Source organism: Sus scrofa, chromosome 7 (assembly GCF_000003025.6).
Source record: "Sus scrofa isolate TJ Tabasco breed Duroc chromosome 7, Sscrofa11.1, whole genome shotgun sequence".
In the NCBI taxonomy this organism is placed as follows: domain Eukaryota; kingdom Metazoa; phylum Chordata; class Mammalia; order Artiodactyla; family Suidae; genus Sus; species Sus scrofa.
In genome coordinates, this window is record NC_010449.5 from 72,294,616 (window position 1) to 72,308,692 (window position 14,077).

The window sequence follows — 14,077 nt, forward strand, 5'->3', positions numbered from 1 at the left end:
GGGCAACTTCAACATATAAGTAAGGCATATCAAAGTCCTAGGCCAGAGGTCAGTCTTGGAAATTGGGACATCAAGGAAGAAAAACAAGGAGAAAGGAAAGTAGAAGTGTGAAGTAGAAGTGTGACTTTAGGAAGGCATGCCTCAAAGATATCTTTCTTATCAATTCTGCCCTTGGGTGATGGAAGACACTTTTGGTCAATTCTGAATTGGAACATGGAGAGGGGGCATGGGTGGGGGGAGGAGAAGGAAAGAAAAAATGAGAAACCAGTGTCCTTGGTCTTTTCCAGTCTAGGTAATACTGATTACTTAGAAAATCTGCTATGAATCTGACCATCGACTTTTTCAAACTTCACAAATCTTTATGGTCCTCCCCTCTTGGAGTATCACCTTCTCTCTGTAAGTTGCTGTGACCCTGGGCTAAACTTCCAGCTTGTCTTTGATTATGAACTTCTTTTTAAGTGCCCAAACACTGGTCTTTCAAAGGCATCATACCAAAAGATGACTTCATTAGCTTCTCCATAATACTGGATTCTCTTATCACGCTAAGCTAATTCCATAACACCTACATTCAATCCTAAACCTCCAACTGGTAGATAATTATATCTGTCTAGCCTTTAACGATGATTTTTTAAAGAGTTTTGAGACCTTACTTTCCATATATATTTTACAGCAAGAGGTACTCATTCCCTACTTATGGGACTAATATATAATTTTTTAAATAAATGTAAGCAATTAAAAAGATGGGTTGACTTAAAGTATAAAAGCAAATAATTCATTGACTATGTATATAAGTTAAAGTTGTAGGAGTTCCCGTCGTGGCGCAGTGGTTAACGAATCCGACTAGGAACCATGAGGTTGCAGGTTTGGTCCCAGCCCTTGCTCAGTGGGTTGACGATCCGGCATTGCCGTGAGCTGTGGTGTGGGTTGCAGACGCGGCTTGGATCCCGCGTTGCTGTGGCTCTGGCATAGGCCAGCGGCTACAGCTCCAATTCGACCTCTAGCCTGGGAACCTCCATACGCCGCGGGAGCGGCCCAAGAAATAGCAAAAAGACAAAAAAAAAAAAAAAGTTGTAGAATGATGCACAAGTGACCCCTTGTTTCCCAATGGCAGTTAATCTGCTTGGAATTAATCCCTCCTATCATGGGTGGATGGGTCAATTTCCATTCCCATTTATCTGCTTGACAAATGGCTCCTCATGTTTTAAAATTTGTCAGACTACATCTCAGTACAATGATATTTTAGATTTTCATATTTATCTTTCAAAGTTACTAACCTTCAAAGACATGTTTCAGTCTTTTTTGCATATCTATGTACTTGCCACAATGCCTGAATCAAGATAGGAAACTTTTTTTTTTTTTTTTCCAGGGCCGCACCTGAGGCATATGGAGATTCCCAGGCTAGGGGTCAAATTGGAACTGCAGCTGCTGGCCTACACCAAGGCCACAGCAACATGGGAGCCAAGCCGTGTCTGTGACCTACACCACCAGATCCTTAACCCACTGATGGAGACCAGGGATTGAACCTGCATCCTCATGGATACTAGTGGGGTTTGTTAACCACTGAACCATGATGGGAACTTCCCTAAAAATGTTTTGAATGAATGATTATTTCTTTGATATTGTAAATTAATGTTTGATACCTTAGAACTATAAATGAACCTTGCCTTTTGACCCTGGACAGCAATTCTACCAAAGATTTCTGTTGACCATGTTTGCTTCTCAAACTCTAAACAGAAAAATACACAAATCCTGAGCACTGACAGTCTCTAGATGTTGCTTTCAGAAGCCAAAAGCTCATATTTATAGCCCATTCTCAACTCTAAGTGCTTTCCATTACATATTCTCATTCTCTCCTTTTAAAGAATCTCTTTAATTAAAAGTCAAGCATATCAAACTTCTGTCTTGCATCACAGGATGTAAGGGATATTATTCCAAGGTCTGTGGCTTAATAGGGAGAAGAACAAATGTCCCTTTCCCCCCAATGTACTGTAAAAAATGATTTCTAAGAATAATTTAGTCTAACACTCCACAAGAGGTTGGAGTATTTGCCAATGGTTCTGTTTCCTAAAAAATGATTTTAAGTTTTAGAGCACAGCATAGCATCAATTGTCCTAATTAGACTTTGGCACTGAAAAACAAATCATCTTAGCTTGAACATGACTTTGAGTAGCCTCTTGGTATCTGACATATTGCCTCCAAAATCCGTATATATATATATGAAAAAGAGAATAAAGATGCTTAGTAGAAGATCAACCATGCTACATTTGGGTTTTGGGATTTTCTATTTGTTTATGCTATTTCAGAATAAGTCATTCAGCTCATTCAATTCAATGCATTCGTGAAAAGGGTCTAAGGGATGGTGACTTCTCCAGCGCAGAATCAGAATGCCAAGGTCCTACCACTATTTTTTCCTTTATAGGCTATGGATGTCCAAATCATTGAGTTTCAAAAACTGAGCTCTCCCAGGTTTCAGGAAAGAGGAGGACAGTTTTTCTAGTCATTTAAGTACCATTTAGTCTGATCTGTAATCTATAGAGATTTCCAAAGAAGGGTGAGAGTTCTTGAGTAACAGAGGGGCTGGAAGTTCTGAAAAATAGTGGAGACAAAAATCTCAAGTCAGGAGAGTGAATTGAGAAGAGGTTTACCACTCAGAAGTGCTAGATAGGTGATCCTAAAGACCCTGAAATTCTTGCCATTTAAATACCCAGAAATATTGAGCCAGAGTTTGTGATAGCTAACTAGCCTGTCTTCATAGCACCTGTGTCAAGAGACCTCACAAAGAAAATATTGCACAGTTCGAGCACAAAGTCTCCATCTATAATTACCTTACAGTGATAGGCAGAATAGCCACCCCCTCAAAAAAATGTTCAAATATCAATCTCTAGAACCTGTGATAAGTTATGTTACACGGGCAAAGGGGAATCAAGTAACTTAAGAAACACGTGAAGTTACTTATCAATTGATGTTAAATAGGGATATTATCCTGAGTTAGTTAAATGAGGCCAAAGTAATCACAAGAGTCATTAAAGGAGATAGACTATGATGGAAAATAATATTTTAAAAAAATAATGTGCATATATGTATGACTGAGTCACTTTGCTGTACAGCAGAAATTGACACAATATTGTAAATCAGCTATACTTTATAAAAAGTCCTTAAAGGTGGATGAGACAATTAGAAGAACCAGAGGCAGCAGCCTTAGAGGATGGCTAATATTACTGCTTTTGGAAGATAGAGAAAGGGAATCATGAAGCAAGAAGAGCAGGTGACCTCTAGAAGCTGGCAAAGGCAAGGAAATAAATTCTTCCCTAGAGCATTCAGAAAGGAATGCAACCTAACAACATCTTGATATTAGCCTACTGAGATATGTGTTTTGTCTTCTAATCTAAAGAACAGTAAAATAATAAATTTATTTTATTTAAGTCATTAAATTTGTAGTAAATTATTACAGCAGCAATAGAAAACCAATACAACTACAAATGCCAGGAATTTTTCCTTTGCCACCATAACTAATTCATGGGGAGTCTTTTTTCCCAGCTCCACTGGATGACTCAAAGAGCAAAAGAAGCTCCTGGCCACTTGGTAGTATGGGCCAGAGGGGTCTCATTCTTATACTTGGGGCTGAAACTGAACTCACTCACTATACAATCATAGAATAGTGATAATGAGAAAAGGACACCTCTCATTTTATGGTGGAAATTTGTTCTCTGTCTCTGTACTACCCAACACAGATCACCTGTATTTGCACCCAGCCTATCCTTCTCTGCATCATAATTAGGGATTTATACCTCTCCACCACCTACAGATGATGCTTTGAAACTTACTACGTTCTCCTCTCATAAGCATTTGACCGAATTGGTTATTTTTCCTCTCTATTGTGTATTCAATCCCTCCTCTTCGATGAAAACTTCCTGCTGTGGTTTTAAACATTATCAAGTCTTTCATCTGCAAACAATCAACAGAAGAAAAACCTTCCTTTTGTTCCCAATCCTATCTCTCTTCAGAACACTGGCGGGGCTGGGGGTCGGGTGGGGTCATGCTCTCTGTAACAGAAGTACTGCCACTTCATGGGTCTATTTGTCATCTTCCTTTCTTTCCTCATTTAGGTCAAACATAAAGTCATAGCTCTAAGGTAACTGATGATATCTATGCCACTAAATCCTATGGACATTCTTCAAACAACTGACATTGTTGATCTCTCCAGATGTCTTCAAACACTCCTTTATTCAATCATTTGCAAAGAATCATACTCTATCTAGGAAAGCTACATGTCTATCCATTTCACCTGACTGTTAGTGTACATATCTCAGACTGGCACTTACAAAGGAAGTATTGACTAATAACGTATAATTCATCCATTATTTACTTGCCACATTGTGTTTATAAATGTGGATTTGTAATTATCTGATTAATGTCTATCTTTCCTATGGGAAAGTAAGATCCTTACCTCCAGGCCTATGTCTGTTTTTGCTCACCATTATAGTCATAATTTCAAAAACACTACTAAAAGCAATCCCAAGAATATTGATAGGTACTCAAAAAGAATTGTTCAGTGAATGATAAGTTTCAAAAGGGAACAATGCATGCATAGAAAAAAGTAAGAAATCAGTACAATTTACTGAGAAGTAGCATGTGATAAGAACATGTTAAGCACTCTGATGGCTCATTTTATACAATTTTTAAATGAACCAATGAAATTAGTAGTTGCATTATACAGATGAGAAAACTGAGATTTGGAGAGGATAAATAAATCCTTCAAGGCCTTGTAGTAAAAGTGGCAAAACCAAGACATGAAATTTAGATATACTTAGCCCAAAGAACATGCTTTGTTGTCTCACATTCATCCTGTCTTTATCTAAAATTTTTATATTTTATTCAACATGAATTTTTGCATCAATTTAAAAATTTTAAAGTATTGCATTAAACTGTTATTTTTCTTGGTAAATGTGTTCTTGATATCTCCTTCCATTTTGCAGCTGAGACAATGGCCTCACTTGCCTTACTCCATCCTAGCCTAGCCCTGAACAAACTTAGAGTTTGATCAAAATGTTTACTTCAATGATAAGGTATACATGGAATTAAGCAGGACAAATCAATCTCTCAGAGAGAAAATAGAAGAAAACAATATTCTTACCCTGGATCAAAAGGATAAGAATGGGTTTAATAATAGATTCCATCACTCAGTAAGGTGATGACTAGTGATCTGAAGGAGCAGTGACAGGTGATTCTCTACCGAATCAAGGGCAGAAGAGAGAAAGTCTTCAGGATTTTCCATGCAAACAAAAAAGTGTTTATATTTGTCACAAACATCATTTCTATCACATTTTGTTAGTCAAAGCAAATCACAAAGCCAGCCCAAATTTGATAGGAGGGTAATACACTATACCTCTTGATGAGAGGAGTTACAAAGTCACATAGCCAAGGGTATATATTCAGATAAGATAATGGCTCTTACCATTTTTTGCCAATATTATACTATAAGCAGCAATGTTAGTACCATCATAACATTACCAGCATTGAGTAAGTTACTCATTTATAAATCTTTGGCAGTTTGGTTAGCAAATAACAGTATGTCGCTGTTTTACCTTGCTTGTTGATGCTTAATGGTGAACATCATTTTGATAACTGTGGAATTACATTCTAACTGCCTTTGAGGGAGAAGAGATGATTATAATTCTCAAATAAGAGACACTCTAGTTTTTTGGGGGAGTTAACATAGGAGAAAAATTTGCAGTCATATCTAGTCCTTTATCTACTCATTTAACAGATTTAGGTCATTTTACTCTTGGAGACATATGGTGACTTGGTTTGGGCACACTGTGTTACAAAAGGTCATGGGCTGGGCAGAAATGATGAGATACCGATAGAGAATCTGCTGGAGCTCTGTATTAATAATGCATTCTCTGAGCAACACCTAATATCTCCAAGGGTAAGTGAAAATATTTTAGAACAACCTAGGAATGGATTAAACAGATGATCTTCTGGTTTGAGCCTTCTGGACACAGTTTTCCTGTCCACTCAAAGTAAAGGAATGAATCAGGAAAACAAGTTCTCTTACTTTACCTTACTACCTCAAACAAGGTTTGATTATTAATGGAAATTGTTGTAGAAAAACTTGTTATTTTTCCCAATGTACTGTTTATGTGCCTGTTTAAATTCAAATATGAGCCAGCAGCTAGGGGAAAATAAGAATATTTGAGGTATATGGCAAAAATCTCATATGCTGAAGCCTGATTTATCTAGAAGCATAAACGCTGAATTACACACCTCCCACTTATTCTAAATTGAACTGCCCACATCTTTGTGGGGCTGCCCACAAGGTGTCTAATGAGTTATATGCCAGTGCTTATTTAACAAGAAAAGAAACCAAATAGAGCGTAACTGAAACCTGGGTACATTTTGTTTTTGTTTTGTTTCAGAGAGCTGTCAGATATTTCAGTCCAATCTTAAAGTTGTTGCTTCCCTTTATTGCAAGTCGACTTCAGAATTTTAGTTACCTCTTGCTACAAAAGGTTTCAGTTTACAGGGTGGCAGGAAGAATGAAGATCGATGGTTGCTGGGTCTGGTTGGTCATACCAATTTGTACTGCAATCTAGGTGCTGCAATCTCTGAGATTTGAGTTTAAATGTGTGCCTTGCAGCTTTAGAAGAAAGATGTGGTCTGCATACAGCTGTAGATCAACACTGCCAGTTTATTCACAGGATGAAGCATCCATCATGCCCATGCACATGGGCATTTCATGGGACAGAGAAAGGAAAGGAAAAGGAGAGAGATGAAATGAGAGAAGGAAAGGGAGAGTAGGAGAAAGAAAGAAAAGGAAGGGGGGAGCACACAGGGAGGCGATCTTGTTTGTTTTCTTAACCTAATACAGTTACAGCTAGATCCTTCTGATAACAAATTATGGTTCATTCATAGAAAATAGCACTGGTTGAACATAAAAAAATAACATTGTTTAATAAATATATGCTTAATCAAAACCTAATAACTAATCTCCAATGCATATTGAATAACGAACAATATTTTAATGGCATATATTTCTAATTAATCCAAATTAAGGGTTTTTTGAAAAAGCTTGGCTTTTAGAGACTGTCTAATTTACCCCATAAACTACGTGACAATTTTGAAATATTTGCATTTGAAAATTTTTTTTTTTTTTTGCTTTTTACACCTACAGCATATGGAAATTCCTAGGCTAGGAGTTGAATCTGAGCTGTAGCAGCCAGCCTAAGGCACAGCCATAGAAATGTGGGATCCTCAACCTACTGAGCAAGGCCAGGGATTGAACCCACATCCTCATGGATACTAGTAGGGTTCATAACTGCTGAACCACAATGGGAACTCTGTGAAGAATTTTATATGATTTGAACTTTTTATTTCCAAAAAATCATACCAAATTCATAATAAAAGCCAAGTATCCTTATTATTTTATAAATCTGAAAACTGTGCAACACAATGGGTTAGAAAGTTCTAATTTTACATTCCAACTTGCAATGATTACATTTCTTGCTTAGCCTTTATGACAAGTCATATAACATGCTACTTTACACACATGATTGTTTTGTTTTATTTTATTTTGGTTCTCAAACTTTTTATTTATTTTTAATTTTTTAAAATTATAGCTGTTTTCACATGTAATTGTTTTTAATTCCTTGTTTTTTGTCCCAGGAAACCATGAAGATAGGCAATAAGAAATAACATCTTTTCTCTGTAGTAGAGGAAAAATAGCTATAGCTCATTTTAAAAATACAAATCCTTAGGAAGTCACTCAAGAAACATCCATACTGATTCAGTGCAGAGTTTGAGCTATGAATCACAGAACAGGTCTACCTTAGCTATTTGATATCACATGCATATTTGAACTGGGGGTGCCTTTTGAGGGGAGACTGGAGTTTGTGGGCTAGAATTTTTCCTGCTTAGTGTCCTTTTGTTTATTTCTTCAAGGCAAATACTTTGCAAAGAAAATATTTTCTTTTAGGCTGGAGATGGATTTCGTTTTAGTTAGTGGCATTGAATACTAAAGTAATAAGCTAATATGATCTTCTAGAGAGAAATAGATATCTCATGTTTACTCTGTTTAAACAATTGGAGCAGATTTTATATACTATGCACAGTCTAACCATCTTTCAGATGGAAACATTTTTAGTTAATGCTACATAAGGTTAGACTTAATGTGTTTATATAATAAAGAGGCATGCTCTATGTTTAAAGTATTTAATTGGGAAAGTTACTCTTTTCTCTAAAACAGCCTAAGACAATAACTTTGGCTCTATCTTCTGGGTTAAATTATGCTCTGATGGTAAAGAAGAGAGGTCATAGGAGAGCTTAAAATGGTAACTGAATAGTCAAATTTAATCCAGATGAAAGATGTCTTCCCATTTCACTCAGTTCTAAAGGAGAAAAACCTTTATTGTGTGTGTGTGTGTATATATACACACACACACATATATATTTATATTAATACAAAAAAGTCTGTTATACATAAATGTTAGCATATATATAATGTATATATATGTATAAAATCATTCATGTTATATACTATCACAGTTATCTTTCCCATTCCAGAGATGAGGATAGTGAAATTTACAAAGAAAGGGAATGTATCTTTGGTAAAATGTTGTATGCAGTGATCAATAACCAATGATTCATTCTTTTTTTCTGTATCATTTTTTTATTACTCAAATGAATTTATCACATCTGTAGTTGTATAATGATCATAACAATCTAATTTCACAGGATTTCCATCTCAACCAATGATTCGTTCTTAAGTAAACATCACAGTCATTAGTTTAGAAATATGTGAAATATCCCATATTTTGCTCATTCAGTCACTATTCTGCTTTCTCTGCTTCCACTCAGTTTAATCATATGGTACGATGATGCTAAGAGCTACTCCAAGATCTTTAGAGACCCTACATTTTATAAAGAGAATGCACCCAACGCATGGTCAAACCATGACCACTACTAAACCACAATGATTCTGATTTTTCCCACAGGACTTTGATTTTTTATTTTTAAAGAAATCACATATTGTTTTCAAAGAAGACCCAGAGTCCTTGTTTGCTAGGCTCTAAATACAGAGTAGACCTGACTCTTGGGTGTTTATGAGTGACAGTGTCTCAAATGCCAACAGTGTAGTAGTACCATGTTTTAATATTCAATCTTTGTTTCCTTTCTCCCCACCTTCTTGAATATTTTAATTAGGAATAATTTTAATAGTAACATTTGAACTATATGATATCGTCTTTAAATAACAGCCCAAATAAAGAAATAAAAAGTTCCTCTTAAATGGAATTGTTAGGTTTGCTAAGCATTCAGAGCAGCTGAGTATATGGTGCTACTCTGAATTAGCTCTTTAGTTTTCATTAAAGCATTATATTGAGTAAGTTAAATATCTCTGCTCCTAATTTAAAATGATAATAAGAAGCTGAAAATAAAAGACAATGTGATGAGGAATATCAGGGACATGCATGTCAAATTTAATAAAACGATTCTTTATCCCTGCTTTAGCTTTGGCTTTATTCTTTTGACCCAAAAAGAACACTGGAATCTTGATATGAAAGAGAAGACTTAAAATGAAGTGTAATGACTTCAAAGATGAGTGTATTGTTTCATGTATTATGAGGTACTGAAATTTAGAATCTCTTAGAAAACCAAACTTTCGAAACCTATTAAAATTAATAATTCTACTTGAAACATTATATGAAGATATGGTTTAATTGAATCACTTTGATCAATAATTTAACCAATGGTTTTTTGAAATATTTTTACTTTATATATTTTACTATATGGTAAAGTGATGGTTATTTATATATTTATACATTATCTGCTAACATAAAATCGTTTATCCAAGACACAACATGAGAAAATGAACAGCATTACTTGCAAACTTCCTCAGAAGACATAATCACTTCATATGATGCTTTGTTTTTTTAAAAAAATGACCACTTACACATAATTCTTACAAATTCTACCTACAAATTGCATTAGAAGACAATGGTATAATATAGGACAGAAAAAAAGGAAGTTACAGTTTGAAATGTCAGTCCCTTCTGACTGACAAAACAGCTTCTTTAACGACAGAAACCGTTAAGTGTTTAGAGCTGGGGCATAGGTCGGTGGATTATATGGCCACAAGAGGGCAGCAGATGGTCTGAAACGAATGAACTGAGCTGATGGATGTGGAATGATTACAGCAGTGAAGGTTTTGCACTGTAGAAAGAGTTGTTTCTAACTTGAATATGAAAATGAAATGAAGAAAGGGAAAGGAAGGGAGAGAAGGGAGAGAGGAAGAGAGGGAGGGTAGAAGAAAGGAAGATGAGCCAAGAAAGACAAAAGAAAAACACAGGAACTTTTTACACAAGTTTGTTTTTGTGTTTGTTTTTGAGATAGGGATGGGGTGTGTGTGTGTGCCCATGTGAATGTGGATTACTAACAGCTAAATTTCTACTCAGCTGCCCAAGGCCAAAATACATAGAAACTTTTGGTTCTACTCAAATCTACCTCCAAAAGATGCAACTGTTGGTAAAATTTCCTTCAACAAAGAAGTAGCTTTTATCTGTACAGTTTGATTTTCTCATAAACCATTATTTTTTCTCTACTGAATAATTAACCCCACCAAAACAAGGGTTTTTGAAACTCAAAGAGCATAATCTACCTGGTTCTGCCCTTATGCCTCCATAGTCCTATTCCAGGGTCTAGAAATTTTACTTTCCTAAGTTTTATGTTTGACTTTTTTTTTTTTCATCGTTTTCAATTACATCTTGCTGTAAGTTGTTTCTTAGCTATGGTCAAGATACCACTAGAGAATTCATGTCTGCGTCTTAATTATTCTCTCACAGTTCTTCCCAAAGAACATAAGAATGTAAAAAAAAAAAAAGAAAGAAAGAAAGAAAAGAAAAAATAAACCAAAAAAAAACCTTACTAGTTTGCTTTTGTTATACAATCAATCCACCATTAAGCTATCTTATCTGGTGTATTAGGTTTTGCCTCAGTAATAATGAATTATATTTAAATCATATGCAGGCTTAGATAGATATATACCACTGTATATAGTAAATGGAAACTACTGCAGCTTTCTTCAATGGAGGTATCATTCATTCATCATTATATCTGGCACATCCATATTAAGTAGCTATTATATAAACAAATTCTTGGGAAGTCATGCAAGAAGCATCGGTCCTGATTTAGCACATAGTTTGGATTATGAATCACAGAACAGGTCTAGCTTTATAGTTCTTTTTACAAATACATCAAACATCCAACATTTATTATAATTTGGAATAGTGAATATTTACCCAGATCTCAATTATCTGGGCTTTAAAGTCCAGGAAAAAAGAAAATAAGAAGGTGTGTCCTAATTAAATTGACTGATTTATACCAATATTCAACATGCTTTTGGAATATTTTCAATTTACCTGCTTCCACAACCAGTCATTTATAAAACCTTAAAAAGGGACATAACAATTATAGCAAATATGGTTTTATTCTCTGTTGTTTGCACCTGTTTTCTATCAGATGGTCTTGGATATGAGCAGAAAAAATGATGAAAGGGTGGGCATCAAATTGGTAAAAGGGTTTCACAAAGAAACTGCATAATGCACAAAGCTATAAATAAATAGCTTATAGTTCACTATGAAGGGATAGCCATGCTTTGTTCAAGTCATAACATTTGCTAACTTTGAGGAAAAAAATGAACACATTATATGCCAGGTATTCCTCTAAGTACTTTACATGTATTAATCATTTTAGTCTTAATGCGACCTTATAATCTGATCTTACTATTACCATGTCAGTTTTATAATTGAATAAAATAAGTCAGGGAGTAACTGGCCTAAGGCTATACAACTAAGAAGAGAAAAGCCTTACTGCAAAGCCAGCCTTGTTAAGTTGTGGCACCCAGATAGGAAGTTTGAGGAGAACACACAGCTGCTTTGACTATAGAGATACTTATCTTCTGCCTTTAAAGCAGAATAGGAAGCTGGCAAAAATAACTAGAGGCTATTAGAATGAGTAAATGAGAATAGTTGAACCATAGAAAAGATGTTATATGTTTCTCAGTGTAGCTTGAGAAATTAGTGCATAAGTAGCTAATATAATTTCTTAACACTATCCTAGAACTTTCATGTGTTTTTAAAATTTCATGTAATTTTTCTTTACAATTTTGCCTTTGGTGTGTTTCTAGTCAAAATTCTTAAAACAAAGGAGAGAAAATTGGGCAGACAATCAGGATTCACAGGTTCTAGAACAAGTTTTTTTCACTCTATAGACCAATTTGTCAAATTCAGTCATTTTACATAAAATACATGAATCTGTTTGGCTTTCCATTATATGAAACATGAAGTTAGGCTGTGGGTCTTTTTAGCTCCAATTTTTAAAATAATAATTCAGCACATTTGAATACATCCTAGGTTCTTTTTCATTAATTCTTTTTGTTATGAGCAATACGCTCTGGGAGAGAGAGAGAGAGAGACAGAGAGAGAATCTTTCATCCTCTGAGTGCCTGACATGTTGTATGATATATCTCCACTACATAACTGGTTCTCTTGGGTGATGGCTCCAGAGGAATCGTTTCCATGGCACAGTTTCTAGTTTGTCTAGCTGTTCTGGCTCTTTGAGAGATACTTTCCCCATAATAGAAATAAAGCTTTTCAGAGTGATTTTGTGTTTGCCTGTGTTATATGTGCATGATTCTTATTAGGTCAGTGGGTTAGTCTCGCTCATGTTCTGTTCATTCATATAAGGTCACTAATGACATTCATGAGGCCTCCACCTTGGTGACCTAATTATCTCCCAAAGGCCCCACCTCCAAATACCATCACATTAGGGATTAGAGTTCCAATATATTAATTTTAACAGGATGCAAACATTCAACTGGTAGCACTAAGCAAATAATGCATCTATATAAATATATATCCCCATATCCTCTTTCTTATTACTGTTATCATTATAGTATGGATCCTTTTTACTCTTCTAGCCTGTTAAATCAACTCTTAACTTACTTCCCATCCTCAGGCTCTCTGCACTCAAATCCATCTTCCAAAGAGTTCTCAGAGGAATTTTCCTTAGTATGACTCTGATCATGCTACTTTATCCTCAAAAATCTTTAGTGATTATCATTTTTTACCAAATCAAATGTGAACACACGGCAAAGTGATTAGGGCTCTCTGGAGTATGACCCCTAAATAGCCCTCTCTAAAGAGACAAAATGGAATTCAAAAAAATATGAACTACATACTGGACACCAAACAAATGTGTCCCTCATTTTCCTCATTTTAAAAATTAGGTTAGACTACATAATCTTGTAGTCACCTTCTGAAATCAATATTGTGTGAGTATAGCTTTTCAGCTTTAACCCCTATTTCTCTGCTTCAGACACATAACATCACCTAAATAAACAAAAACCATTGCTACAATATGAGCTGTATTTCTGCCAGCATGCTTGTATTCATAATGCCATAATTCGTGTACTATCCTTTCAGCCAAAGTGTCAATCAAAACTCTGCTGTCATTAGGATTCTGCTCTATCTACCATCCAAAGGTACTTTCTTCTGCTTCCATACCTCCACCAAAAAAACACTGAATTCTCCATGTTTATGTCTTAGATCCTGTCTTAGTCATTTGGGGCTACCATAATAAATTCGAAAGATTGGGTGGTTTAAAAAACATTTATTTCTCGGGGAGTTCCCGTCGTGGTGCAATGGTTAATGAATCCGACTAGGAACCATGAGGTTGTGGGTTCGATCCCTGGCCTTGCTCAGTGGGTTAAGGATCCGGCATTGCTGTGAGCTGAGGTGTGGGTCGCAGATGCGGCTCAGATCCTGTGTTGCTGTTGCTCTGGTATAGGCCAGTGGCTACAGCTCCAATTAGACCCCTCGCCATGGGAGCAGCTCAAGAAAAGGCAAAAAAACAAAACAAAAAAACAAACAAACAAAAAATTTATTTCTCACAGTTCTGGAGGCTGGAAAGTCTAAGATCAAGGCACTAGAAGATTTGGTGTCTGGTGAGAACCCACTTCCCGGCTTGTGGATGACCACTTTCTCGTTGTATCCTCACACATAAAAGAGAAAGAGAGAGAAGG

General features: G+C 35.7%; 1 long non-coding RNA gene across 1 annotated transcript in view; it reads right to left on the bottom strand.

Moving 5' to 3' along the window:
* LOC106504458 overlaps positions 1-14,077 on the bottom strand; it is a 660,129-nt gene that overhangs the window by 183,082 nt on the left and 462,970 nt on the right. The window lies entirely within an intron of this gene.